The sequence below is a fragment of the Equus przewalskii genome, chromosome 13 (genome assembly GCF_037783145.1).
Source record: "Equus przewalskii isolate Varuska chromosome 13, EquPr2, whole genome shotgun sequence".
Classification (NCBI taxonomy): domain Eukaryota; kingdom Metazoa; phylum Chordata; class Mammalia; order Perissodactyla; family Equidae; genus Equus; species Equus przewalskii.
Genome location: NC_091843.1, coordinates 41,383,186 through 41,395,499, shown reverse-complemented (window position 1 = coordinate 41,395,499; position 12,314 = coordinate 41,383,186). Strand labels below are relative to the sequence as shown.

Below are 12,314 nucleotides of genomic sequence, written 5' to 3'. Positions count from 1 at the left end.
CGTGGGGAGGTGGTTTGCAACTCAGGGCAGGCAGGTGCAATAGCCCCAAGAGCTCAGCGCTTCAGCTACAGCCCAGGGACACGGACTGAGCCCCACAGTGAGGGAAGCACACCCTGGACTGGACGTCCAAGCAGCGTTTCCCTTCTGAGTCAGCACTCTGCTCTCCAGATGGGGTGGCTACGGCTGTGCCCCGACAGTGTGCCAGCACATCCTTGGGGCTGTTCAGGGCCTGGCCAGATGGGACATTTGGCTCCCATCAATCAAAGGACCTCATGCAGACCCACCCTCGATAGCCTGTACTTCTGGTTAGACAAGGACCAGCTAAGGTCTGAGGAAGGCACTTCGAACAATCCTGGGATGAAAAGGTGTGGTGGTTAATTTTATGTGTCAACTTGGCTAGGCCACAGTGCCCAGATATGTGATCAAACATTATTCTGGATGTTTCTGTAAGAGTTTTGGATGTGATTAACATTTAAACTGGCGGACTTTGAGTAAAGCAGATTGCCTTCCACCATGTGGGTGGGCCTTCTCCAATCAGTTGAAGGCCTGAGTAGATCAAAAAGACCAACTCTCCCTCAAGTAAGACAGAATTCTCCAGCACACGGCCTTCGGACCCCAACTGGAACATTGGCTCCTTTTGGGTTTCCAGCCTGCTGGCCCACCCTGCAGATTGGGGACTTCTCAGCCTCCATAGTCACAGGAGCCAATTCCTTATAATAAATCTCCTTCTATATGTACGTACATCTTTTGGTTCTGTTTCTCTGGAGAACTCTCACTAATACACTGTGGGTAGGAGGTGGGGCTGATCCTGCCAACCCAAAAATGTTTGAAAGCCTCTTCAGGCAGGAATGGCTGGAGTCTAGAAAGCAGGCTCTTCACACAGACTGAACTCCTCTCCCCTAGACGTCCCACAGGGCCTTAGACTCCACAGCCTCACCTGGGGGCCAGTCCTAACATTTCCCACCACTCACATGGCTCCTTCTCCTGCGTTCTCATCTCCATAGAAAAGGCACCCATGTCCGTCTGGAGCCTGGACCCCATCCCCGTGCCTCCTTCTCCCTGTGTCTCAACCAGTTGCTGGTCCTGCCAGATTTATGTTTCCTGAATAGTTCTCCAGTCTGTCCACCCCCTTAATTCAGGCTCCACTTCTCTCTGCTAGACGCCTTAAATGCCTGCTCTTGGGCTCTGCCCCAAGCGGCTCCCCACGGTGACACTGGGCGATCTTTCTAAACACCAGCAGACTGTGTAAAACCCCAGAATCCTGCCTACAGGAGGCAGTCCATGCCCCTTAACCTGACATTCAAGGGCAGGCCCTGGCCTGGTCAAAGGCCCCCAAGACTCAGCTCTTGCTGCTTTCTCCCCATCTTGAGCCTCACATTTAGGAAACACCTGTGGCTCCCCATACTGGCTTCACACCCCAACCCTTGGCCTAAAAGGCCCTTTCCCTTCCTCTTTGCCTCACCCATTTCCACTCATCATTTAATACTCAGCCCGGATGGCACCTCCTCCAGGAGGCCTCCCTGGTTCCTTCTATAACAGACAGGGGGCACTCTGTCATGGTGCTCACCACCCTGGTTAGCACACCCTTCTTGAGTCCCTGGTCCCTAAACTATGCCTGGTGCACAGTAGGTGCTCAGAAGTGTTTGCTGAATAAATGAAAGGCTGAGTTGTTGAAAGCTGCCACATCATGAAGAGCCCAGATATAAGAATCACAGATTTTTCTGACAAATCCTGAAACATAAGAGGGAATCTTGATCCACATGATGCTGAGGGCAGGACCACACTTCACTTGCCCCGGGAATGCAAACGAACAGGTGGAACGAAGCTCAGGGCACACCTTGGTTCCTGAATGATGTCACCTGGACCGCCCTTTCCCTGATCACAACCACTCTGACCCCTTCTCCAGGGCTGCCACTCGGGGCTGCCCCGCAGAATGCTGGTCCCCCAACCCAACCTGGGGCCACCGCGGGAGGCCGAGTGCACAGGCAGCAGACCTGGTTAGTGGCTCCGCGCACAACCCCCGGCTCCTCTGAGATGAGCGACACACAGTTCCCGGCCAATCCCGGCCAAGACCATGTTGGGCAGCGCTCACTGCGAGCTCTCTTTCCTTTTTGATTTATAAAATCACGACAGAGACAGAAGGTACGGTGTAGCACGAGGAGCAAAGACAATAGCACAAGGAGCAAAGACAACAAAGGAACAAATGTTTTCAAAAAACATCACCAATCCTCTGCTGAGGCAAGCGTGGCTGACAGCAAGGTGACCTCACGCTACACGTGCAAAAACGCTTCCTTCAGAACAGAAGTATGAACAGACACAATCCGCCAAGTTGTGGAACAACAATCAGTGGGTGCTTTAAAAATCAGATGATTTCCATGGCTCGTTTTCTTATATTAATTATAAAAATCATTATATGTACAAGAGATGCGGCAGAGCAGAAGGAGCAAAGTTAACATTCAAAATTTAAAATCAAAGAGCCATGTAGACGTGAGTCTGAATTGCAGCTGCCCCCTCACCAGCTGGGTGGTCCTGGGATAACAGTCATCATCCTGAAGGGCTGCTTCAGGACCCAGGGGACGGAGAGAGCGTCTGAAGCGCCTGGCACACAGCCCCGACTCTGGACCTTAACTGTTACCCTGGCCTCCTTTCCCGTCCAGTCTCGGGTCTCTTCAACAGGTGAGAAGTATAAAGTCACAACAACTTGCCACAAATTTGGATGATTGTCATCTCAGTCAATTGAGTCCCTAAGGAGCTGTACCCAAAGGAAGCCGGGAGGTGCCTGGCTTCGAGCTGTTGCCCCGCAGTCTTCCAGATGAGCACATGCCAGGGGGTGTCTTGTTGCCGCCAGCTGTTTCTCTGAATTAGTACGTGGGCTCCTGCTGGCGTTTCTCCCACTTGCCAGCGGTGAGCACTGCCTTCCCTTTCTATAGATCCTGCTGTCCATTAGTTCTTCCTGATACCCACAACTGTTTGCCCTGAGAGCCACGAAACTTTTTAAAATGGCAAATTTGTTCCTTTAAAACTGTTCAGAGAGTGTTTATTGAGACAAGCCTGGCACGTAAACAAGATCTTCATGCTACTAAAATTTGGCGGCGGTGAGGGACACCGGTGAGAACAGACACGAGGCGGACACAGGGTTTCCCTCCCTCTGAAATGAAGGCTGCTCGCCCCTGTCTCACCGGCAGGGAGCGGGCACGTCCTTCCACTGAGGTGGTCACGTCACATGTCCAATAGGCATGGTCACTGGCCTCTAAAGCAGAAGGTGTGTGAAGGTGATTCATCTCATTAAATGACTGGATGTGATAATGCTTGATTTCTGTGAAAAACTCGACCTTCTATCCATTTCCCTTCAGGGGAAGATCATTTTTAGGCCTATGTTGTCTGAGAAGTCACAGCAGCAAGTCTGAGGGAGGAGGAAGGAACGCTGTCGGTAACTTAGCAAAGCTGCATTAAGTATTTCCACCTGCTGCTGCCTTCCCCCAATACCTGGTGACTCGAGTCCTGCCCATTCTTCAAGGTTCAGGTCAAGGCCCCCTCCCTCAGGAAAGCCCCTCCCAACTGCTGGAGTGGCCACTGGAGTACAGCCAGAGAGGAAGGTAGGTCCCAGTTGTCGTGCTGTCATTTATAGGCTCAGTGACTGGACAAATTATTTGGCTTCTATGTCCCTAAGCCAAATGTCAACTGGGAGAAGAATTACATGAGATAATGCCCATAAACTGTCTGCTATGGACTGGGAACCTGGCAGATGCTCAATGAACGGTGGCCATTATTATGTTGACCCTACCCCGATGGCCATCCTCTTTTCTGCTGTGCATGGCTATATGCCATGGTGGCCCCTGGCTGAGTCAGGGGTCTAATCTCTGCCTCCAAGAGGTCAGCTCTTTTGCCTTCTTGACCTTTTTTCTTTTGCCACAGGGCTCTGCTCTCATGCCTTCCTTGCTCATTGATTAACCACATATTTTCGATTGGAAAGTTAGAATCAACAGTCCAGGCCACGTCAACGGTGCACTGACATGTGCCCATTAACAAAGGCATCACTGCTCAAAGAGAACATGTTATGACACATCAGAGTTTTCTTCTACTCTGGTTACAGCCCAGGCATGCTTCCTGGGTGGGCACACTACAGCTAGTGTGATGAAGGTGTGGGAGGCCAGACCTTAGGGAATGTCACCTCAGTCAACGGCTGATCCTACACATGGTCTCTGAACACACCAGCAGAGGCAGGAGCAAAGTCTCCTCGGTGTGGCTGGGAACAACCAGGGATACTTATTTGGGACCAGTATTGGGATCATGCTGGGCAAAAGGGAAGGAGTTAATGGAAAATTGCCTGGTTGAGCTGATATGCTTTTTAACATATTTAGTCAAGAATTATGCAAGATCTGTTGAAATCCCCACAAGTGAGTCAAGGAAATGAACTGTGCTTAACTTCATTATTCACCCTTTGCAATTTTTGCTAACTATGTTTAAAACAATTATTTAGGCAACTTTTGAGTAAGGGGTCCCTGTGCTCACCTCTAGGCCTTAAGCATCAAATTCTCAAATTCTTTGATTTGTCTCTAGATTGTTGGGGGTTTGCCTTTCAGTATTTTTTTCCCAGTCAAGAATACGTGGGTGTGTATTACCTGAGCCCATGCCTACCCAAAATCCTTTCTGTTGTTTCTACACATGGATCACCAATGGACAAGTGTAGAATTCTTGGGGTAGCATCTTAACTCCTCAAAACTCTACAGACGTTCTTCATTGCCTTCTTGCTTCTTAATGTTGCAGAAAAGGCTAAGACTATAGGAGTTATTTTTCCTTCATAGAAAACCAGATTTTTTTTGCTGCCTGGACACTTCTAATATATATATATATTAGAATATATATATATAAAATATATATATATATATATATATATTTTTGAGGAAGACTAGCCCCTGAGCTAATTGCTGCCAATCCTCCTCTTTTTGCTGAGGAAGACTGGCCCTGAGCTAACATCCGTGCCCATCTTCCTCTACTTTATATGTGGGACACCTACCACAGCATGGCTTGCCAAGGGGTGCCATGTCCACACCCGGGATCCGAACCAGCGAAGCCTGGGCCACTGAGAAGCGGAACATTCGAACTTAACTGCTGTGCCACCGGGCTGGCCCCTGGACACTTCTAATATATTAAAAAAATTTTTGAAATCCTGAAACTTTAGCGTTATTTTTGGACTTATTTTAGGAATCTTCCAGCTCAGGACAATTAAAAACAAATCTTCCTTTACTTGTTGTGTCCATTTGATTTGCTCTGGGGCCTTTAAGATGACCAGTCACCACTATGCTAAAACATTTGTCTCTGTCCTACATAGCTATCATCTTTTCTCACGTTATTATTATATTTTACTTTTTTTCCTGTGTATTTTGGTAGTGGGTTTTCAAGTTTGTTGTCCTTATTGGAAGGCAATTGTTTGATTTCTGTATCGTTAATCTTGTCCTTTACAGCTTGAAATGTGCTGGCACTTTGGCTATTGTATTCCAGATTCCTTCTCTTCTTTCCTTACCTCCTCCAGCTACCATTTTACTTTTGGCTGTGGCTCAGCCAATTCATAATCCCATTTTTTATCTCATTGCAGAAGTTATGTTTCCTTGAAATGAGAGTAGAACAGCTGCTGTCTACGGAGCATCTTTCTTTTTCTTCTAATAATTTTCCCCACAGCACGCTCTGCCTCTGCATCTTCAGTGTGGTGCTCCCCTCTTTGTGTGTGGCAGAGCCAACTTCTCTTTAATTCCTGTTCAAACCGGTCTGTGCAGGCTTCCCCTCCATTTACTCTCATCCCAACCCTGGCAAGACTGTCCAGATTGTGGAATGACAGAATGTGACCACTGAGGGGGTCATAACGTCCCTGTAACCAGCACTTTGTGACTAAACAGTTGAGAGACATCCTTGGAATCTGGAGTTCTGCTCATGTGAGCAAAGGAGAACCAGCAAGCTTACTCTCTACATAATTGGGACAACATGTGTTCCTGACGCTTCCTGCTACCACCTCTACCACTACCCCAGTGTCTCTGGGTGTCCCCTTTTGAGAACTCTTCCTCACGCTGGGGTTTCCTCCTTCTGCAGCTTGGCAGAGGCCTCTTCCTCAGTCCCCCTTTCTCCATCATCACCCCCTATCAGGAAAGCTTCGGCTAGCAGACCCGCCATGGCCTCGGGCGCCTCTCACCTAGCGATCCCAAAATCACTGGGCAGGCTTGAATGAGGAGAAGCTTAAAATCTCAGCCACGAGGGCCCACGCAGAGCTGGGCGCGCACAAGCACCACCTACCGGGTGAAGCTCCCTGCAAAGCCCATGAAAAAGACCTTGGATTTGCTATATTTCGATGGGAACATGAATCAGTGGGTGAGCCACAAAACATCTGAAAGACAGAGAGAGAGGGAGGGTAAAGAAGGGAGGTGGGGGAGAAAGAAAGAGAGAGACAGAGAACAAGGTCTGGGTGGAGGAGTCAGAGACGTCAGCCGGGCAGAAGGAGCAGGTGGGCTGGGGCTCACAGAGGCATTTGCTGGACAGCTGGGACCAGGCCTGCGGGCCACACCTTAGCTGACAGAAGCCGGGGAGCGGGGGTGGGGGGGGAACGTGGACTAACAGATGAGAAGGGGAAGAGCAAACAGAAGTTCCCTAAGGGAGACAAGTAAACAGACACACCTGCCAGCCCACCGGATAAGCCATCCTTTGACGTACAAAGAGAAATGCACAACGTAGACCCCCTGCTCATAACAAATGGACAGAGGTCACTGTGTCCGGCAATTTTAATTACCTGTAAGCAAAGCGATTTTATTACTTTCATTTAGGTAGTTTTTGAAAATAGTTTCACTCTCATTATCTTCATTAATGAAGGATCAGAATGCATCAAAGCAGAGGTGATCACAAGAAGGAGGCAGGCAGAGGGCAGGACTCGAGAGGAGGAGGTGCCCAAACCCGAGAGTCATTATGAAGCTCTGTCTTCCCTCATTAGCTTCGAGAATACTCCGTGTTCTGGACCCAGCTCTCCTGTGGCACCTGGTGTGGGACTGGGCACAAGTTCACCTACAACAGGAGCCATAGGTGGTCCTCTGGGCCCCAGGATGCTGCACAGGGCTGGGCCTCAGCTTTCTGAAGCTCTGTCCCTTGGCAGTCCTGGCTGAGGACTCAACTCCACAGGCGGAGGGTTGGGTGGTTCGATGTGGTCTCGATACTCCTGCATCCAGTGAGCCTGCTCTGCTGGGGGATGGGTACCACGTGGACGCTCTCTGCTGGTGAGGACAGCAGTAGCCTACCTCTCCCTGGCTCACTGTGTGGGTTTGCCCCTCCGAACTTCCTTGATTTATGTCAGTTAATTTAACACAGTGGAGAATATTCCTCCCTTCTCTTTGGAGAAAAAAAAGATGGCCCAAACTGGGCCACTGCTTTCCCGTCCAGAAGAGCAGGCAGAGAGGCCGGGCCCCCATGCCAGCTGCAGGGGCTGCAGGTGAGGGAGGGTGGGGTTGAGAACCAAGAGCAGGCTGACCTGCAGGCCCCTGCCCGACTCCTGCACCCACTGTCCTCCCAGCCACTGGCCCCTTCAACTCCTTACATCATCAGGCGACAGAAGAACTTTGAAAGGGATTCTGCATGTACAGTAGAGCATGTTAGTAAGCAGAAAATGCTTCCAGGCAGGGGCCCAGCACCAACACACTTGAGTTGTGGCTGGTCTGACAGCTGCTGAGTTTGTCACACAGATAATTAGATAAACTGCTTGAGCACAGAGATTCAATATGCGGTGTCATTTAGCGGCTGCTACACAGGGGCCTTGATCTTAATTGAAGGCACGATAGGGGAGAACATTAAAGAAGTCCAGGATCAACTTCTTCTCGCTCCAGTAATTAAACATTTGACTCCCGATCGTCATCCAAGCCTCCCAAGCATTGGCCGTGGCTCCACTAAATGGCTCTAAGCGGCCTGAGCCTCGGGCACCCCTCTCTCCAGGCAGGGCCTTCCTCATCAGCCTCTTGGAGGGAAGCTTGGGGGGCAGGAGGCTCCAAGACACCCCGCCCCTGCCTCCTTCTGCCCCCTTCCTTCCTTGTGCTCCCTCAACACCCTCGATGGCTCCGCCACCCCAGAGAACCCAACACGTCCTGGGAGCAGGGTCCTCCTTACGCATCCACCTCCTCCTCTGTGGGGACTCTTGGGTCTGCACTGCATGAAGGGCCTCTAACTAGGGCTTCTCATTCTCTCCCTTGGGGACCTCTAAGGGGTTGCATATATCCCATTTAATACATAATCATCAATTTGAGCATTCCTCTAAAAAGTGAACGGAACATCTCCAGTGACCTAGGGATAGAAAGATAAATCACATTTCCCCACTCGTCGGGACACCCAGTACAGTGGGAAGATAGGCCAGCTGACGAGAAGTTATAACAGAAGGAGGTCCCTGCTCTGGGCACAAGTTCTGACAGCAGGCACCTTGGTCAGCTTGGGGCTCACCCAGGAAAGACCCTCGGCCCTGTGGATTTATCTCAGACAAAGAATGAACCCAGAGGTGCTTGGCCATGAGCTCCGGGACAGGTCATCTCTCCCAGCCCCTGGAACATCCCTCCCAGCTCCTGGGGTGGTGGTGAAGAGGGCGGTCCCCTTCACCAGGCCATCCCTTGGTGGGCATGGTGGAATAATTAAAGATAATATAGCACAGTGGCTAAGAGTCTGGGCTTCCAATGGCTGACAAGGTCCTACATGGGTGATCACCCCTCTGACTCACACTCAGACCTCTCTCCTTTTCTTCACTCTGCTCCAACAACCCCGGCCTCCTTCTTGATCCTCACACATGCCAGGCTAACTCTCACCTCAGGGCCTTTGCACCTGCTGTTCCTTCTGCTGGGACGTTCTTCCCCCAGATATGCAAATACCTTGCTCCCTAACCTCCCAGCCTCTTGAAGGTCTTTGCTCAAAAGCCACTCCTCATATTAGAAGCTCTTACTATCCCCATCCCTTGCTTTATTCCTTTCCATGGCACCTGTCACCACCTAACACACTTTACCTCTTGTTCACTGCCTGTCTCCCCCACAGACTATATGTTCCAGGAGGGCAGGAATCCTGTCCATTTTGCATACTGCTGTATCCCTAGCACCCAAGATAGACCTGACTCATAGAAGGTATGTGTTTGCCGGATGAATGGAGGGTTCAAGCAAGGGAGTACCAAGGTCAAAGTCACCTCTTGGAAAGCTCACTCATAAAGCCATAAGGAAGTTGGGTTTGAAGAAGCGTCTGACTGGGAGCTGGGAGGATAGCTAGGGGTTCACAGAGGTCATCCAGACAAGAGATGATGGCAGGATGGATGCCTGTGGTAGTAGAAGAGGTAGAGAAGAGGAGCCAGAATCAACAAATGCTAAGGAAGCAAACTTGGCAGGGTCTTGGCGTGGGGCTTCAGCTTCGAGGAGGAAGCAAGGAAAACCCTAGCCTCCTGGGATGTGGGAGGCTGCTGCTGTCACTGAGACAGACACTGAGTGAGGAAGAAAGAATGACAGGGGCAGAGGGAGCAGGGAGATGGCGAGTTCATTTGGGACACACTGAATTTGAGGTACTGTGGGCCTTTGGGGGAGGGTCCTGGCAGGCAGCTGGAGACGTGGAGGAGAGGTCAGAGATGAAGATGCAGTTGGGTGTAATTTGCACATGAGGCATGGCTGGAACCATGAGAGGGGGTGGAACGGAAAGAGAAGAGAGCTGAGGAGAGCCCCTTAGGGAACCCCCGTGTGAAAGCTTCTAGAGAAGGAGGGGCCTGTGAAGTCAGAGGAGCTCGGCTGCAGGAAGAGTGACAGAGGCCACCATGGGAGGTATGCAGAATGACCAGGCCTGGAAAGTGCCACCTAGACTTGGCATTTAGAAGGATATGGTGATCTTAACGCAGACAGGAGCAGCCACAGACCCTGGTGGGCAGAGTGTGGGGAGCTGTAGAAGTGGAGGCAGCCAGAGCAGGTGATGCTTTGGGTGCGGTGCCTGGGAGAGCAGGGAAGGGGAGAGGTGAAATGGTACCCAGGGGGATGCTGGGACAAAGCCAGCTCTTTTGGCTTTAGGATGAGAGAGCCTGAGCCTGTCAGTGGCTGAAGTGACCAAGGATCACAGAGGAGGAGGAGCTGGAGATAAGATGGAGGAGGTGCCAGGAAAGAAGAAGAAATACCCTGGGGGCCTCGGAGGCTTTGGTTAGTTTCCATAAGCGAAATCAATGCAGTGCGAGACTTTCTCAGCTCAATAACTTATTAGCAATTTTTAATTACTGGATGTAATTAATTCATCCGAAGTACAGCGGTTCTGTGAAGCACACCATACGTGCTGCACTGATAACATTCTTGCACATTTGCAGGGTGCTCACATCAAGACATTTTCTTGCATAAAACCTAGAGGAAACAGCCAAAGAACACGCATTTTTGTTTTAAATCGTGTTTCTTGATCCTAGAAAAAGATAACTATAAATGGGATGACTGAGCCCGAGGGCTGCTGCACCAGGGGGGCTGTTGGTGAACCCCAGCTGTTCACACTGATGATGACAGAACCTATGTGGGAGGCTGCAGGACAAGAGACAGTCCCTGAAGATTCCCACTGGTCCTTGAGGTCTTGGGGGTGTCTCTGGCTAAAGCAGCCTGCACATGATGGCTCAGAGAGTGGGGGTGCTGGGGACCTGTCAATTCCACGAGGTCAGGTCTGGCATCCTGATCACACTGGTATCCTCAGGTCCTGCACAGCCTTGGTACCCAGAGAACATTCAATAATGCCCGAGAAGCTGGGCGGCTCAGAGGAAAATGGTCACAGACTCTGCTATGGAGGTCAAAGTGAAGGCCCAGAAGGATGCTGGGTGCAGAGGCATTACTTTGCAAGGGCTGGGGGAGCAGCAGTGGCCTCTGGACAGATTGTGGGTGGGGCCAGGAGTGGAAGGACAATTGGAAGACACTGGAAACAGGAAAGAGGGTTTGGAGAGAAAGTGGAGGCTAGCACCGGAAGCCAGCCCCGGCTGAAGGAGGGCTCGTCCCAGAGGCTCTGCTGTTTTGTCCCAGGCTCTTCCTGGTTACATATTCCTTCCATGGAGGGGAGAGAGCGGTCTAGTGTTCTGACCTCCGTAGGCCCTGTGACTTTAGGGTGACTGAGCCAGCTCTCTTGGAGAAGCCCTGAGCTGGGCTTCTTGCTGACCTGCAGAGCTGAGAGGCCCCGCCCAGCAGTAACCAGGCCCTTCCCACTGACTATGGCTCCTGCGCCCTCCTTCCCCGCCAGGACATCTCCTAGGAGAAAGGATAAAGCCATTGCATCCGTGGTGAACACGCTTCGCTGGACAAACAGCCCCAAAGCTATGGGTGCTTTTGAAGGGAGGGCTGCAGGGGCAGAGCCTGTGTGACCTGGGGCCGGTACTAGCCCTCTCTGGGCCTCAGGGTCCCTGTCTGGGAAACTGGAAAGTTGGACTAGCTTATCTGACACTCTATGGCTTGAGTTCCAATTGTCTAGCTTGGCACACAGGCTTCCTCAGCTCGCTCTTCTGTACTTGTCTGCGTTTATCCACAGGGCACCCCTCCCCATGCTCCAGGCTCTGCATGTTAGTTCCTTGCTCTTGCCTGAGTCTGCAGGTGCTCCACGCCTGCTCCTGAGGACGTCCTCGCTCACCCGTGCAGATGCACCTCCAACGTCTCTTCTCTAGACCCTTCCCCAGATATTCCCCCTCTCACCTCCCAGAGCTGAGTCTGCGGCTGAGGCTGGGCTCACTCAGCTGGGGATGCAGGCAGCTTTCCCGGGCAGGGCAGAACACACTTGCAGAAGTGTGGCCGTGCCCTGGAGGCGGGGGCTTAATTTATGTTTCTAAAGCAACTAGACTCAAAGTAATGTTGACAACAAAATAACAATAAGGGGAAAAAAAAGCCGAGTCTCTTTGACAGTAAGATCTCTCTGCTCTGTTAACTTGCAACAAAAGATTGGGTTTTTATTCCTGTGTTTAGTAATAAAAGTTTGGTTTATCAATAAAATAAAAATTAAAAATGGATTGTTAGTAAGCCTATTAAAAAATTAAAAAATTTTATTTTGGCCAAAAATGGAAATTAGTTCCTCAGATTTCCTGAGCCTGGGAACTTCCTTCTGAAGCCCCCAAGGGCACCTACAAACTGCGTGCAGGATGAGGAAGCTGAAGGTCCATTTAAAACGAAACCCCTAACAGGCTCCTTTCCTCCCTAATTTCAAGGTTTGTTTGGAAAACTGCCCAACGATGACACTGTATCATCTGAGATAACACCACCCTGGTGTGGAGGGTGACTGCTGAAAGGAAAGCTTGGCTTCTCAAACAGAGCAGCAGATAAAGTGTGAATTCAAAA

The 12,314-nt window shown here is 50.7% G+C and overlaps 1 protein-coding gene and 1 long non-coding RNA gene across 3 annotated transcripts in view; one reads left to right on the top strand and one right to left on the bottom strand.

The window, feature by feature from the left end:
• The window catches only part of FSTL4 (follistatin like 4), a 408,701-nt gene that overhangs the window by 189,073 nt on the left and 207,314 nt on the right, over positions 1 to 12,314 (bottom strand). The window lies entirely within an intron of this gene.
• LOC139075324 (uncharacterized) lies at positions 5,901 to 10,385 on the top strand. The gene is made up of 3 exons (XR_011525604.1): positions 5,901 to 6,777; positions 9,040 to 9,125; positions 10,044 to 10,385. It is a non-coding gene; the product is annotated as an uncharacterized lncRNA (long non-coding RNA).